This window comes from Centruroides vittatus, unplaced genomic scaffold (genome assembly GCF_030686945.1).
Source record: "Centruroides vittatus isolate TY-2023 unplaced genomic scaffold, ASM3068694v2 contig_1634, whole genome shotgun sequence".
In the NCBI taxonomy this organism is placed as follows: domain Eukaryota; kingdom Metazoa; phylum Arthropoda; class Arachnida; order Scorpiones; family Buthidae; genus Centruroides; species Centruroides vittatus.
Window position 1 is genome coordinate 1,122 of NW_027120992.1, and position 18,462 is coordinate 19,583.

Here is an 18,462-nt window from a genome sequence, read left to right on the forward strand (position 1 = left end):
TAGAATTATAAAATTGGAAGGAAATCACACCAGAGTATGAATATCGTAATGTTTTTTAGTTGAAAATGTCAGGAAATTGAAAAAAAGTTAAGAAATGATTTTAATTTTAAACCAGTTTTACTTAAACCTTTTGATTATTACACATAAATAAAAATTTTAGGTTTCGAAGGAAAATTATTTCTAATTGTGAATATTGTAATGTTTTTTTTAAGTCTATGTTTCGAATGAATTTCTTTGGATATAATTCAGTCAGTTCAGTTTCAGTCTTCATTCAGTTTTTCTCGGGTATGGATTCGAAGGTGTGCAATTAAGTTTTCCTTTCGTGTAAACTTCTTTTCACACTGATCACAAGTGTAAGGCTTTTCTCCAGTATGGGTCCGAAGATGTTTAAGTAGGGTTCCCTTTTCTCTAAACTTCTGTTTACATTTATCACAAGTGTAAGGCTTTTCTCCAGTGTGTGTTCGAAGATGTGTAATTAAGATGTTCTTCCGTGAAAACTTCTTTTTACACTCATCACAAGTGTAAGGCTTTTCTCCAGTGTGGGTGCGAAGATGTGTAATTAAGGTTCTCTTTAGCGAAAACTTCTTTTTACACTCATCACAAGTGTAAGGCTTTTCTCCAGTGTGTGTTCGAAGGTGTTGATTAGGGTTCCCTTTTGTCTAAACTTCTGTTTACACTCATCACAAGTGTAAGGCTTTTCTCCAGTATGGGTCCGAAGGTGTCTAATTAAGGTTTCTTTGCGTAAACTTCTGTTTACACTCATCACAAGTGTAAGGCTTTTCTCCAGTATGGGTGCGAAGGTGTGTAATTAAGTCTTCTTTTACGTAAACTTCTGTTTACACTCATCACAAGTGTAAGGCTTTTCTCCTGTGTGGTTCGAAGAGTGTTGAATTAAGGTTCCTTTTGTATAAACTTCTGTTTACACTCATCACAAGTGTAAGGCTTTTCTCCTGTATGTATTCTTTCATGATTTTGCAAATGTGTTTCGTTTTGAAATTCTTCTTGCAGTGTTTACATGAAAATTTCTTTCGGTTCGTTTTATCTGCAATTAAAAAAATTGTCTTAAGTAAGATTTTATCTGTCTATAATCAATTAATTTTCTTCAATTACAACAACAATTAACCACTAATAATATTTAACTAAAAATAAACATTTTTATATCTAAAAGTAGATTTCTGTACCAAAGCACAATAACTAATTTAGAGATCATAAAGTTCGAGTATAAATATATCATATTACTAATACTTTCAATCACAGGTAATTAGAGACAACATATTAAAGTAAACAATTTCTGTAAAACATTTTAAAACTGTTTGTATATCTTCCTGCTTTTCCATTGATCCTTATTCCATGAAATAGGTCTCTCTCCTGCTTCTTCAATTATATTTTACTATGAAAAGCACCGATGTAAGTAAAACATTATCTAATATACAATTTGTTTCTATAATCTTGGAAAATATTTTCTTCTGAACTTTGTGTTTCATCCAATGAACAACTGAAAGTAATAACAACTCACATTAAAATAATTCTATAAAATTCAATTTAATTTGACTATTTTAACATTAGAATGTTTTATTCATAATCCTATTCACTTGTATTGTTAAATGTATAATTGTATAATATGTTAAATTCGAATAAAACAAGTATTGTATTTTTAAAAAATACTTCATAAAAAGAGGAATTCACAACGTTCAAGCCTGTAAAATACAAATTCTTAAGAATAATGAATTTCATTCTTGCAGGATTCAATTTCGTTCTTCTCCTTTTTTAGTTTCTGTTTTCTGTGTTTTCAAGATGAAAATCAGCTAAATGAAAAAAATAAAACAATCTTAAATATCAGACAAATTCATATTCAAAGTATTTAGTATAGTGATTAAAATTTCTATTCTCTACGCTAAATCTTTTAATATATATAAATTCCCTTCTTTAATTATTTGATATTAACAGAGTACACATTTAGTAACATTACAATACATTTTTCGGAAATCTTCTCTGGTATTCGAATTTTAACTATGATTACATTAATTAATTAAAGATGCTTTTATTAAATTTTATCACTTAGTTCATTAAAAATATCAACGAGTTTCTTAACTTACCCGGCAACAAGCTTACATTTTAGGGTAGGGATGAATTTCATAAAAAATACAGTATGTCAATGGGAATAACGAGTAAAATTATTATTAAGTTTGACCCCACTGGAGATATGACACCCGACCCTCGTTTGTCTGTTCACCCTCTCGACCTTTTAACCACCGAAATTGAATAGCTAGCATCAATGCCCCCAATACAGAAATTTTCTACAGAAAGCGAAGGAGTTAAAAACAGAGCAGAATTATTAGTTATTTATCGCATTATCATACATCATCAATATGTTGATTTTAATCCATATTTAAAATGAAATGATGTTTTAATATTTCTATTAATGATGTCTCTAAAGTTCAGCGAATTCTTCGCAAAAAGAATGTTTCAGGAAATACGTCAGGATGAGTAGTCATGTGACCGAATAGCACCGACACGTCATCACTCTTCGTACGCGTCCGCCTTCCGATGTGCCGCTCCGCGACGAAAACAAGCTTCAGCAATGGCGTCTTCGAACTGGTACACTCGGTAAGTATTCCGACAATATTTTGTTTCTAGCATATTTTATATCGCTAATTTCAACAAATTATACGTGTGTGAAATCTGGAAGTTAAAAACCTAAATTTCTGAATTATTTCACTCCTGATATACAACGGCTTAAATCAACAACATTCCATACCCGGGAAATTGTTGACCCTCGACTGGCAACGATCGTCCCCTAACTGTCAACAAGCCGTTATTCCTCGGAGCAGGTAGATCATCTTGCACGATAGTTTACAGTTAGCGTCCGAACTAGTCGTTTATTTGAATCCCGGGAACACCTATGGCCCTAATTGCAATCCGTTTTCGATCACGTGACTGGTTTTCTCATCAAAAACCTATAAAAGACGCTTCCTTCCCCTCCTAAAGGGCTCTCCGATCGTCTCTCCACTACGAAGCGCACTGCGCCGTCGACCGAACCCGAAAGTTTCTAAGTTTCTAAGTTTTAAGTGCCATTGTCCAGTCTACGAACTTCTAAGGTTCTACGTGCCACCGGCCAATTAATTGACTCTCCGTCATCCCGAACATTCTATCACTTCGGAGTGAATATTTCCTAAGGGACATTCGCGGACTCCGTCTATTACGGACTTGTTACGAGGTATGACAAATATTTGTAAACTCTCTCTCTCCGCCCCCTTTTTGTATATGAGGGTAGAAGTGTAGTTTTGTTCGTTTCGATTTTAATAAATCTTGTTTTGTTATAAAATGGTGTCTTTCTTGACTGTCGGCTTCGCCTTATCGTCGACCCCATCTTCCTCCTCCTCCACTCGCGTAACGCGTAACGCGCCGTCAACGTAACAGCCATCCTTGACAAGTGAGTCGCCGGAAAGAGAGATACGACTTCCTCTTACCTCCCCGGGATCTCACATATTGGTTTTGCAGGAGTGGGGTCTCGACTTTTTCGAAAAATCGATAAGGCGAAAAGCAGCCACAGTCGAGAGAGAGGTCGAATTGAGTTGAATTAGGAATCATAGGAGTAGGGTCGTACTAGAATCTCAGACCTAGTTGTAATAACTAACAAAATAAACATAATGGAAGACGATCCCCGCGATGCGGCTGGGCCAGGCCACCCAAATCCTAATCCGGCACCGAATCCCCTTACGTTGGGAGGCTTAGGCGGAATAATACCCCTATTACCCGTATTCTCGGGAGAAGCAGGAGGCCCTCGGGTGACGGACTTTTTTGATTCGTTAGCCGATGTTACTAAGGTAGCGGCATGGTCCAAGGCCCAGATGTTGGCAGTGGCAAAATTAAAACTTACGGGTATCGCGAGAGAATTCGTCCGAAAGGACCGAAGAATAAAAGAAGTGGATGACTTCGACGAATTTAAGCGGTTGATGATAGCGCGTTTTGAACGGGAGCCATTTTCCTTTCGATTATCTAAATTTTATGCGTGCGTGCAGAAAAGGGACGAGGACATACAGACTTATGCTGCTAGACTCCAAGCACTGGCAATGGAGATAGAAATTAAGCCAGAGCCTGGCGCGACTGCCGCCGAAACCGCAATTATTGAGCGAGTTCAGAGGAAGGAGTTAGATGAAAGGCTTAAAGCGCAATTTTTGAACGGCATAGATATAAGAATCCGGCAGACACTAATGAGCCGGGAGGCTGAAACATTCGATGAGGCTCTAAAAGCAGCGATTAGCGAGGAAACAATCGAAAGCTCACCGCGCATCCAAGAGGGATCATGCGAACGGTAAGGGAAAGCGATAAAACCTCATCTCAGGAGGATTTAGCGCAGCTAACGTCAGCGATGGAAGACTTAAAAGCTAGAATGGACGGACTAATCCGAAACCCTTCCCGATTCGGCTCTAGAGATCCTATATCTCGCCGAAATCATCGAGGAGGCTATACTACTAACTCCTACAATAACAATTCCTATAATAATCCGCCTCTTAGGCGTAACGAAAATCGGTCGAACGCCCCTAATCGCCGATTCGATCGACCTAATCAAAATCGGAACCGGAACCGATATAACGACAATAATGACCCAAACAATGATAGAAATAGGGTTCGATTCAGATCCCAGTCTCCAGCAGAGGATCGAAATCGCTGGAGAGGTCAAGTGAAGAGAATCAGAGGTCAACGACCTCTAGATAGACCTAGAGGAAATCCTACAGTTGAGCGGAAACGACGCTATACTGATTCCGGTAGAACGTTTTCTCCTCCTCAAACAGATTCATCAGGAGAGGAAAGCGACACGAGATGGAAAGGCAGGATAGGACTAACGACAACCTATTTAAGACCTAAACCTGTTATATTGGTTTATGTCAATAATATTCCTGTGAAGATGCAAATTAATCCTAGAGCAGAATGTACGATCATATCGAATGACCTAGCAAACAAATTGAAGGGAAAAGCACCTGTAAAGTTTGGACTTAGACGAAAATTAGGAAATTTCTTAGGGAAGCCAACCACCGCTATTGGAACAGCAACACCCAGGTTTAAACTACGGGGAAAGAAATTTTCCATGCCATGTGCCATCGTGCGAGCCGAGATCACAAACCCGTGTGACGGGATATTGGGACGAGACTTCATCGAAGCCCTACAATTAACACTAGATTTTGCTAATGCTCAGGTGATTCTACCCAATCAGAAGACTATTCATTTTTGCACATCCCGACGGCCGCGCAGGAAGAAAAGGAGGCGAAGAGATACTATAACCAGGAAGAAAAACTCCTCTCAGATCACTACCCTAAATGAAAGCCCTTCGGACGTCTTCCGAAATGAACGAGTCACTCCCGCCGAAAGGAAAAGGAACCAACAAAACCGGAGCACAAGAGGAATAATTGCAGCCCATAGGAAAAGAAAGCGACCTAGAATACAGCGGGATGACACTAACACGACTGTCGATCAACCTATGGTATCACAGGGAGAAAACCCATTAACGGCCACGCCACTACCTGGCAAGCTATCCGACTCTGAGGATGACTTCACTCTGTCCTCCATACTCCCTTCGCTACCGGAAGAACAGACAGAACCGGATAGCGAGAGCGAAAGTGAGAGAGATGACCGCAAGCCCGAACGCGAAGTTTCCGAACCGGAAACGGAAGAAGAACAGGAGACCACTCCACCCTATGCTCTTCGCAGTCAAGGGTCAGTTGCTGATCGACCATGGGTTCTATCGAGACCCACTCGCAGTCGAATTCCTCGACTTATTTCTCCTGCCGTTAGTCGGTCATCCTCCTCCTTAAGCCTGTAAACGATTTATAACATGTTGATAGGGCATTAGTCGCATTTCGAGAGTAGAAGTAAAAGTAATATAGAAAGGACTTTAACATAGAGTCATTCCTTGTGAAAACCTCATTCCTTGATTTTCATAAGGAATATCGAGACCTATCAGCCCTAAACACTTTACGCCGAAGTTTAATAGACGGCGGAGGAAAAATTCTAAAATTCCTCTTCGGAACAGCTACCTCCGAGGATATTACGACCTTAAATGTCGAAATCTCTAACATCAATGAGCAAAACGAGAGAATTATTCATTTACTGCGCTCACAAGCCACCTTGTTGAATGATACTCTAAATATCAGCAAAAATAATCGACACCAAATCTACGTGTTATTCAAACGTCAAGAATCATTTAAAGAGTTATTGAATCGCTATAGTTACGAACTTGCGTTTGAAATAATTAGTCGGATACTCGAATTCTCTATTCAAGAGTTCCATCTCCAACTAGTAGCCTTACGAGAGGCGATTGATATACTAGAAAAAGGTCAACTAAGCACCTATTTCGTATCACGAGAAATCATGTTACGTACCCTCCGAGACATTCAACTACAGCTTCCGGAAGGTTACGCAATGGTCGAACCTATAAGACCTGACACGCTATTTAAATACTACCAGTGGATTACCGCCCTGGCTGTAGCGGTACCTGGCAAGTTGAGAATCTTTGCTAAGATTCCATTAATCACCCCTAGTGGATACTTCGATATGTACGAAATTATCAAATTTCCCACATATATACCTGACCTAAACACATTCGTCCAAATCCAGACTAATTATCCTATAGTCGCCTTATCCATGGACAGACAGTCCTATATGTTATTACAACACTACGAACTAATAATTTGTAAAATGGATCACTTTCCTATTTGCTCCGTAGACGGACCTATTCAACGTTTCCCTCAACAAAGTTGCGAATATGCACTATTTAGTGGCAACGAAGTCACGGTCAAAGACCTTTGCACACGTCAAATCGTTCCACAATTCCCGCCAATTTTTAAGAGGATTGATCAACTAGGATCATGGATTTATTCTATTCCAAATCCTCTCACCCTAACTATTAGATGTCCTACTCGACATCAACAATCTCCATTTTCATCTACTACTCATAAATTAAACAAAACGGGAATACTTCATCTCCCAAACGCATGCACCGGCTATGTACCTGGATTCGTCCTTACTTCGCCGTTCCGAATGCAGACAACCATACAATTGGAGATGGCACAACAATTAATAGTGCCACAACTTGAACAAATCGTCAACAAATCTGAGATCCTATTGCTGCAAAAACGCCTTAAGGATCCTGACCTCCCGAAACTCACATCGGACTACGATATTCGATTAGCAGACCGTTCTTTGAACAACGTCCAATATGACCTAAATCACCTGTTACGGGAGCCGACAAAATCATCTCCCACAACTTACCCATCTTTAATAATAACCATTATTGCTGGTTGTCTTGGCGCTTATCCTCACGGGACTTTGTTTACTTTATAGTTATCGCAATTACTCACGATGCAAGAAGACCCGTGCGACTAGTCACCGACCTCCACCGGAAGAGGAACACGAAGAGACCGCCTTCAACGGAACGGAAGTCCGCCCTCACCTAGCACACAACCGGGCACTTCCCACGAAGAAAAGCCCCGAGGCAACCCGACTCCACGAAAACAAAAATCTATTGTTCAAACCTATTAACAAGACCATCCCTACACCGCCATTTTCCCTTTATTCCTCGTTTTAACGTACTAACATTTTGAGTTATACCTATATTCGTAGATTTTTCGCGAAGGATTCAATATTTAGTTCGTATCCTAGAATTGTAGATTAACTCCTCTTTAACGGGATTTTTTATTCATACTAACCTAGATATATATATTGAATCTTATTTTAACGGAGAGAGAGAGAGTAAATTAACATTTTATGTAACCTTGCATACCTCTATCCGGAATTGCAAGGATTCTTTACTCCAAATAACTTATTATTAACCTTTATTTTAAATCCAAGAACAGTGTCTTCGTCACCTTACCGAAGATGACTGACCCACGCAACTTTACACCCGATCAACCAAATTAAGAACTATCCACCCGAATTTAATTTATCCACGTGGACGGACAACTCTATCAACTTACCTACGATTCTTGCCCATCCAGAACAATTTATATCCAAGCATCCAAGATGGTGATATTGTACTACAAACCACCTAACTCCTTAAAAAGAAAAAGGGAGACATTCCACCAAACAGTCTCAACTCATATGAACTTTGAACTACAGTCTCGACCCTAGGTCAACGATGACGTCATCCACCCACCCAACTACTTCCAAGAACTCCAGACGCTCGCCTCTCCTAACCTCGAGTAATAAATATTGTCACGCGTCTAACACGCGTCGGGATATATATTTTGTAAACAACTTCTATATTATGTATTATCGCAACGGTGTCACCTATTGACCTAATCGTTTGCGAGAGAGAGTAATATATCAATCTAAATTGTAAACATACCTCTACCCCCTGCTTATCAATCTAATCTTTTAAAATCACACTAACTAAGTGATGATTTTAAAGAAAGCATGGAGTGAATGGTGTCTTTCTTGACTGTCGGTTTCGCTTTATCGTCGACCCCATCCTTCCTCCTCCTCTCACTCGCGTAACGCGTAACACGTAACGCGCCGACAACGTAACAGCCATCCTTGACAAGTGAGTCGCCGGAAAGGGAGATACGACTTCCTCTTACCTCCCCGGATCTCACACGTGTTTTGGACGTGATTGAGTCAAATTAGTCTAGAAATTATTAATTTTATGGAAGAAAACCTCTGAAATAGCCGTACCCCCTAATCTGCACAAGTGCCAATATTAAATCTATATAATATTAATTATTTAACGAAAAGTTGATTTTTACATTACAAACGTTTAAGTATAATTTCGTTTCATGATTTTGTCTAACCGTTAGAGCTAAGGACTAGAATTATCAATATGAGCGTGAAAAAGAAGAAAATCGCTGCTACTCAGAAAACGGGTTTCGAGTTCGTTCCTTTTTACCTTGTTTTTGAAGATTCTTTTAGTGTAATTTCAGCTCACTTCATTTCAAAATTTCGTCTTCTTTCTTCACTTTTACTTCTTAGAAGAGTAAAATGCTGCGTGTTTATTTCCCAGTTTTCTTCAATCTAAAGAAAAAGAAAGAAAAATAGTATTCGTCCAAACAAGGCGAGAGCCTTGACCACTAACTACACTATTGTCTTCGACTACTTCCTGTTTCTTTTGTTTTCTTTCTGCACGTGGTCTAAATCTTTTCCGGGAATAAATTCCTGAACAAAATGGGAATCCCTCTGCGATAGAAACCATAATTTAAAAAATTCCCTAAACATAGGGAATAGAGTGTGATTTAGAAGATAAGGGAAGATTTGTTAAAATTCTAGATTTGTAAGGAAATTTTAAAAAGTTGGGGAAAGTCGGAAAATTTACACAAAATTCAACCTTCGGCCGAGAGTGTGTTATGCTATTTTACATATTGGGCCGTGCATCTGCTTTTGATAAATAGATTAGATAACAAAAAGAGGGCCAGTCCTTCGGATTTCCGATTCAAGCAAATTAGAGGCCCGAACACAAATACAGTCGAGTCCGCATAAGTCGTCACCCGGATAACTCGACACCATCGGATCAGTAGTCACTTTTCTGTGGTCCCGGCCGACTTACATAGGCATTAATGTTAAAAAAACTCCGATTTACTCGACACCGTTTAACTCGTCACTACTGGATAAGTCGACATACTTTTGCTGTCCCACACTCGGATAAGTCGTCACCCCCTCCTGGAAAAATGAATTCACTCCGCACCTGTGGTGCGAACTCATTTTTTTCAGGAGGGGGAGTCGATTTATTTATTAATATATAATATATACATATTAATAAAAATGCCTTAACATTTTATGTATAAAATAATAACAGATAAACAAAAAGACTCATACACAAATACAATCTACATCAACGTCACACCAGAATCCAATTTTGCATTTTCTCACGCTAGAGGCATTAAGAATCTTTAGACGTTACTTGCAAACGGTTGACAATTGCGAAGATAATGTTTTCAAGGCGTTCGTGATCGTTGAAAAAGAAAGTCGAGACAGTTAAGTGCTCAAAACAAACAACACTAGTCGAATTTTTCAGTTTTTCATGTACAGAGTAATTGTAAATGGAGGACACTGTATTGTAGTCTATACTACTGTATAACGCACTACTGTATTTTCCTAATTGTAGTTTTGTGATTTTTTTTCCAACTTCGCTTTAGTCGTCACATCGGATAACTCGACACATTTTTACTTTTCCTTGGGATGTCGCTTATGCGGAGTCGACTGTAGTTTTAGACTTTATAGTAAATAATTTAGAAAAAAAAAAGAGTAGCTTATGTTTATGTCGGCCGGATATTTCAAAACAAACACAAATTGCGGGCAAAAACATTTTGTTACCGTAATCTTTCTAATAATTTGCAAAAGTGAAGCTATTGTACTTGTAAACGTAAATTTTTCAAATGTTTTCGATAAAGGGCACAATTCTAGGTCCGAATGACGCGGTTGGGACTTTAACAGAGCTGTAGAGCATACCGATAGGAACAAAAAAGTCTAATGAACCATGGGTGTACGAGCGCGTCTTCGCGAGATATAGGCCCCCCAAAATGACTATATCAGTGGCGTGCCGTCATTGGAAGCCATGGAAGCGCCGCTTCCACCTTCTAATGACCTTTTTTGTATTTTATAAAATATAAATTTTAATATTTTAACGTACTTTGAATTAATTAAAATTAATATTTTACTATAACTGTATTATGTATCTTTACAAATTTCTATACTACATGTGAAAAAAAAACGATAAGATTGCTATTGTATATTCGAATAATTCGGTGGCGGAAGGAATGTCGAAACCGGGTCAGTTTCCAATCAGCCAGATTATATAGGCATTAGCACATGCGGTTTACAGTGCACCAACCTCACCCGGTTTAGCTGGTAGAAGCGACACACGCGTACGGAGTCCAACTTTATATCCCGGACCGGTTCTGAGCTGTTAGCCGCCTGCTAGATATTCGGCCACCGTCGCCTGATTATGTGAATCATAAGCAGACTAGATCAACGGCGGGCAACCCCGGCCCGCGGGCCAGCTACGGCTCGCGAAAAGTTTCTATCCGGCCCGCGAGATCTTTAATAGATTATTAAATTAGAAAAATAACTAATTTTTCCAATTATTTGTAATTTTCGAAAACGATAAGAGAAATAAATGTAGTAATTAACTTTTTGTTTATTTATTTCATATTTGCAGACTAAAAAAATTACAAGTCACAAGAAGGCGTCAATTAACTACTACGGCCCGCGGAAAAAAACGTAAAATTTATTCTGGCCCATGTTATAAAAAAGGTTGCCCACCCTAGACTAGATTTATAACTTAACCCAACCGATAGAAGTTTACTGGCATGTTTTTATAATAGTTCTGTATAGTTGACAGGAGTTTTAAAAAATCCATTAAAATATTTGATATATTTATTCCGCGTTTATTTTGCTCTCCATCTTATATTACTTACGAATTTCGATGTTAAACCGGTGATATTACGATTTAGTATGTCCTATCTGTAAGCAGATGCAGATAAAACGCGTACAATTCTTGTACAATGTTAAAAAAATTAACTGTTACTTTGGCATCATCATTTACAATCAAATTTAATGAATGAAACGCAGAAGGTACAAAAAAGCTCTAGAATTTATTTTCCTTAAATTTACGATCTAAGTATCCGTTGTCATAAAATTGTCTTTCCTTGTTAGTAACGGCAGATACAAAAGAATTGGAAGATAAGTCAATATGACGTTAAAACAGCCTACTTGCATAGCAATTTAGACGAATGCATATATATGGAACAACCGATGGGATTCATTAGAGAAGGAAAAGAATCAAAAATATGCAAATTAAATCGCTCCATCTATGGCTTAAAACAGGCTGGAAGAGCCTGGTTCAGGACGATTACTGAACACCTGTGCCAAAACGGGTTCGAACAATTAAAAGCAGACCCCTGCGCGTTTAAATACCAAGCAGATGGAAACACCCTATACTTAGGATTACATGTTGATGACATGGTAACAATATCCTCGAATAAGCGAATCGAACACGAAGCCATGGAAAAAATTGCGAAATATTTCGACTTAGTTAACCTAGGAAACCCCAAATGCGTTTTAGGAATAGAAATAACGAAATCCGAAGATGGAATAAAACTGACGCAACAGAGACAAATAAAAGAGATACTTAGAAAATTCAAAATGGAGGATTGTAAGCCAGTAAACACGCCCATGGATCCCAACCAACGATTAGACGACAGTGAAGGATCACCGTGCGGAAATAAGAAACTTTTCCAAGAAATTTTGGGAAGCGTGATGTATGTCAGTTTAACAACGAGACCCGATTTGTGCCAGCCGATCAGCGAACTGTCACAATACGCACAAAATCCGAAGGAAATACATGTCCAAGCAGCGAAACGACTGATACGATATTTAAAAGGAACCCAAACTAAGGGAATCGTATACAAACGCGACCAAAACACCAACTTAATCGGATACGCAGATGCTAATTGGAAAGACGGAAATGCAGGTCAACGTTCGAATAGCGGATACCTTTTTCTACTAGGACAGAACCTCTTATCATGGAAATGCAAGAAGCAAAATCAAACGGCGTTATCAACATGCGAAAGTGAATTGACGGCATTAACCGAGGCTACGAGAGAATCATCATGGCTACAAATGATCCTAAATGAATTAGAAGAGAAAGGTTCTAACCAAACAATCACGATTTATAGCGATAACCAGGCTGCGATTAGTCTGATCAACAACGGAAGTCCTAACTACAAGACGAAACATGTAGTAAGAAAAATAGCCTATGTACACGAAAACGTTAAATCAGGTAATGTTGTTATTAAATACATCCCAACGGAAGAAATGGCGGCAGATTTTTTGACAAAACCATTAAACGCGCTTAAATTAAAAATCTGTTTAGACAGAATCAATGTGAAATAAACATTGTATTAAGTGAGAATAAATGTAAGCACGAAACTTCCCCCAAAAAGGGGGGATTTGTAGCAATTTTTGTAGCAAGTTTCGTGATGGAATTTTTGTCACCCTGCACTCTGCTTACTCTATGTATGTGAACTTCGGTCAGGTGCCATGCGGGCGACATGACTCACAACTTTTATATAAACACTTGTCCACTTTTCGCTCGCACTTTCTTTCCTGTTCTCGAATGTATTAGATTTAGAAATAAACTCTCATTTTGTTAAATGTTAACTCTGCCTTGACTGAATCATCTGCGTTTCAACAGACAATCGATTGAAATTTATCCGAGAGGTATCGAGATCGATACTCGACGTCTCCATACTTGTTTTTTAAGTATTTAAAATCTGATTTTTGTTTTAAAAACCGTTCTAATTACATCCGGTTTAAATTCGATCATATCGTTTGTATGAACGATCGAATTCTCGAAATACTTTTCAGATTTTTGCTAAAGTTAGCAAATAATTCTGCTGAATTCAAACGAGGATTCACTCTGTCATGCATCTGGCTGGAAAAAATTCCGTTTTGCAACTTTAAACCTTTTCGGTTGGGCAAAATATGTGTCCGAAACTCTATCGTTTCGGAAGCAGGCTGCAAGTACACCGTCAGTATAAAGTCGGTAGCAGCGATACACGTGAGTACTACGTCTCTAGGTGTGACGACTCGTAGAGGAAAAAAAAAACCATTAAATGGAGGCGCCGAGTATCGATCTCGGTACCTCTCGCACGCAAAGCGAGCGCTCTACCCTCTGAGCTACGCGCCCGACGTTCGGTTGCCTTTACGGCTCTTTGCATTCTTTTATGATCTGCTGCCGAGTAACGTTTTCACAGTTGCAATCGATTATCTTTGTGTTTTCGGTTGAGCGATGCGATTCTCGGTGTGAAACTTGGAAATTTTCGAAAAAATGAAGATAAATGCGTTAAGCTGTATACAAGAAAATCGAGCAAACGGGCATCTCCACAGATTAGCCAAATCGTGAAAACATTGACTATTTGCAAAAAATTTTCCTAAGAAATTGGTCGTTACGTTTCTTTAAATGATTATTATACTGATAAAAAGTGTTTTAAGACGACCTTGAAATAATACCAAATTTAAAGATGTAATGCCCTAATCTGTACTCTCCTAGCCTCAAGCTCTAAACCAGGGATGTCCAACCGGAGGCACGCCTGCCACACTGTGGCACGGCGGAGTTTTAACAGTGGCACGGGAAGACTTATTAAAAAATAAAAAAATTTGAAAAAATAAATAATGGCGTCTTCAGGAACTTTGTCAAAATCCGTAAAAACCCTACTCATACGCTACTGAAATACAACAGCGCCGGAAACCGGCACTGCTTAACACCAGTACAACGATGCGGAAAGACAGCGTAATCAAGGGACGAGTCCAATGGTTTGAGTTGCCTTATTTTGGCGCCGTTATGTCTTGCTACGGTTGTCCGTTCTCGAGCGTGAGCGAGTGCGACACTTTGGTGTCTGGCTCAGTTGATTTTAGTGTTGCCATTTTTTCAAAATTGCTGACCTGGACGGCAGGTCAGGTTTGTTTGAACAGAAGTCCTTGACGCATGCGCAACGTTATTTTACCATGCGAAGAATAACGTGCACGCCAATTCTAAAGCAGTTAGGGACTTGTGTAGGGACTGAGTACTTGCAACTCAAGAATGAAAATTGGCTACCGGATTTAGCTTTTTCACCGATATTATGGGACATTTAAATAATTTAAATTTAAGATCACATGGAAAAGATTATATTTTTCTTATCCTAGTTGTCATATATCTTCTTTTGTGAACAAACGTTTGCTTTTTTGTCTCGATTTTGGAGAAAAAAGATTAACACATTTCACATTAATTAATGAAGGAACTAGCTACCAAAGTCAACAATGCTCCGAACTATGATAGATTTAAAAATTTAATATCCATTTTGCAGGATTCATTCAGTGCTAGGTTTGATGATTTTCAAGATGATAAAAAAATGCTGATCTTTTCACAAATCCTTTTTCAATTTCTCTGCAAAACGTTTAATTGTTTGTTACCCACCTGAAATCCAAATCGAAATTATTGACCAACAGCACTATACTACTCTTAAAAGTAAATATAACGAACTTATTTCAACTGCAAGTGATCCAGATTTTGGATCAACATATATTTGTAAACAAATGTTTTCTATTATAAACATAATAAAATCAAAACATCGTTTGAGATTAACTGATATGCACCTAAAATGCCTAATTTTGTTAGCACTTCAAGAACTAATCCTAATATAGAGACTTGGTAAACAAAACTACAAATTCAAAAGCCACATTAATTAAGTACTACTGTTTAATAATTATTTACAATTAAAATGTTTCAAGTTATTCATTTTTATTTTATACATAATCTTTAAAATGTTTATTAACAATAAGACCTAAGTTTGTACATTTGTTTTATTTATTAGCCTATATTATTTTTTAAATCTTCACTACTCAGACATACATTAAAATAAAAAAATGTACTATTTGCGTGAAATCGCATAATCAGCCTATAAAATAACATTTTTTCACCTTTTTAGATTTTTTAGAATGTTGTAAAAGTTGGAAGTGGCACGCATATATATATATATATATATATTTTTTTTTTTCAGGTAGTGGCACTCTTCCCCAAAAAATTGGCCACCCCTACTTAAATTGTAGCATATATTAAGCCTACTTATGTGCAAATTCAGTTCTATAACTCTTTATTATTATATTATGAACACACAATAAGTAGAAATATTGAGAAAAATACATTAAATCTAAGTAATTGTTGTATTTTATACACTTTTTACTAATTAGAAATTTTCAACGAATTTTAGATTCAACAATTAGTCCAGATTCATTATAATCGACGTCCGCCTTTTTTGCTAAATGTCAGGAATATTTATAAAGAATTAAATTTAAAATCGATTGCAAACATATCTCTAAAAATATATGAGTTAAACCTTTACATTTAATTTAAGACAATTATTTGTTACGTCTTAACGAAAACGAAAAGAAATTTTAGCGATTAATTTTTGATTTTTCCCCTTCGTTTTCAGAATTTATCGCGCGCGGTGTATAATAAAGATAAAGAGGGATTTGAAGGCCTAAACGGCGAGGAAAAGGCGTCGGTCTGACTCTCTGGTCCTCCTGAATTCCAATGTAATTCAGAAAATTTCATGAGCGAATTCAGATACATCGAGATTCGTCCCTCGCCACAAAATTACGTACTTAATTCACATCTTCAGCTTTATTTTTGTATTAAAACTTCATTTGCACTACGTTAACTGCGCAACAATGCTTCCTGTTTAAAACGGGAAGTCTACTTTACGGGATTGAATTGATGATCTAAACTCCAGAGCTCTAGACTAAGGTTTTTTAGATTACTAGCATTCTCTGGGGGTTAGTTAAATTCGCTGGCGTTTTTATAAATGATGGGGTTCGTTTAGGAGTCGACTGAAAAAAATTATTTTTATCACATTAAAAAGTATAATAAAATTACACGCATTGTAATCGAATAATAATTGATATTACTTTCAATTTTAGTAAAATAAAATAAATTAAAATTCAGAATTGTATACGTTTTCTGATTTTTGAATGAAAAAAAGAAACATATTACTAATTCTTATTTGATTTTTTCTTTCATCATATTTGTAATATCCTTATTTAAATTATTTTCACGACCGGATATAAAAAAATTCAATGTGAATAACCTCTGCTCAGGGGTATGCCAATTTCATATGCAACGAGATTTTTCCATTAGTGTCCATGTTTATCGCTACAAAAGAGCTTCCGTAGTGATTGTGATGACGACACAGGTAATTATGGCACAAAGAATATAATCAGAGGCTATAAAAATTTATGACATTATAAAATTATAACCAAAGCTTATTGCCATTTCCAGGATATATTGGGAAGCCAAGGCTCATAAACATCGTTTCGTCCACTAGTTAAATTCTCACTAGAAGAATCGTATACGTTCCAGCTTTCTTTTTTACCCTTAAGCTTTTCTATCAATAACAACTCGTTTGTTTTTGATTTGTCTAGAAGATTAATACACCAACGGAGTTATCACTAGCAAAGTCTTTTCAGTATGGGCCATATTATTTCCATTCAGCTCTTACCTTACATATTCGAAGGGCTTATATCGTTCCGTGTGACTTACAACAGGAACTTCGTAGCATTCATGGAGTGTTTATTAATAACGGTTTTACTGTAAATTTTATTATTTAGATAACGAAGTTATAAACGTTTTATTCTTGCAAACTAAGATCGTCCATTTGCGTTCATAAGCAAAATTTGCGCTTGTATTTTTATGGTCCCATTTACTTATTGTTTGGCTAGAATGTATTGTACTTTTTCATTAATTAAAATTACCCGTTTCCCCATCCCATCATTACGAAAGCTCTTTTCTAATGGTAGATATACGTGGCATTAATGAGAAAATCTGGTGTTTATAGCATAACCCTCAGCAAAGGAGCTATGGTATTTTACATTACAGCCCCGACTAGACCCATATCTCAACGTATAAACGAACACAAAATGGCAGAGCAGAAACGTTAGGATAGGCTATAAAAGGATATAAAAGAAAAAACCTTCGATAACTGTTAATCTTGGAAGAGTAACACTGGATTGGAACAATGTAAAAGTAATACATAACTTACACCTTCCAACCCAATCACTATTTTTATCAGAAATTAGCAGATAAGCCCGGCGTTGCTCGGGCAAAAAGTAACGATAGCGAAGATTAAGATTATTACATTATAGCCAATTCTTACCCGTTTACACAGAATGCAAGAATTAGGTCTCCCCCTGTTTCCAGACTAATTTTAGAATTTTTAGATGAGTCTAAAAATATGTTCGATTTCCCGCAAAAACGCTAAAAACTGCATCTGCACCTGTAAATCTTGCACGTCGCTTTTTCTTAACACTTCCATTGTTAAGAAATACACTTCTTTCATCCCCACGTGGAACCTTACTAAATGTGATACCCTACTAAAACGCAGTTAAAAATAAAACATTGTGTCTAAAATAGTACAGTAGAAGCTGAGTTCTTTAGGATAAGCCTTAATCCTGTCCGTCTTCCTTGCGGGGGGGGGAATTTCGTGTGATAACTATATAATAGTATGTATATAAAAACACACGTGTATTCGAATGCCACGTTGTGTCAAAATTTCAAAGCAATGGGTGAAGAACTTTCGGAGATTAAAGATTTTGAACAAACGAACACTTAATTTTTATTTGTATAGATATAACAAAGCATGCTGTACCACAGCAGCCAAAATTGCAGATGTTTGAAATTATTTATGTTAATTTTTTTTTCTATAATTTTTAAACTAATGCAATCATTAACTTACGTAACTATTTTTTTTTAATTTAGAATTTAAAAAGCTGTTCTATGTACAGTACAGTACAGTACTTGTGATTAAAATTTCGTTGTTTTTTTTAAACATTGTGAAGAATCTTAAACGTAACAAGCGAAAATGCTTAATCAAATATTTTACTTTAGATTTCGTGTATCGTCGGTTATGCGAAAAAAAATTTAAGAAACATATTTGC

At 37.1% G+C, this 18,462-nt stretch overlaps 1 pseudogene; it reads right to left on the minus strand.

The window, feature by feature from the left end:
• Positions 1-260: 260 nt before the first annotated feature.
• LOC136968845 (zinc finger protein 271-like) overlaps positions 261-18,462 on the minus strand; it is a 29,130-nt pseudogene continuing 10,928 nt past the window's right edge.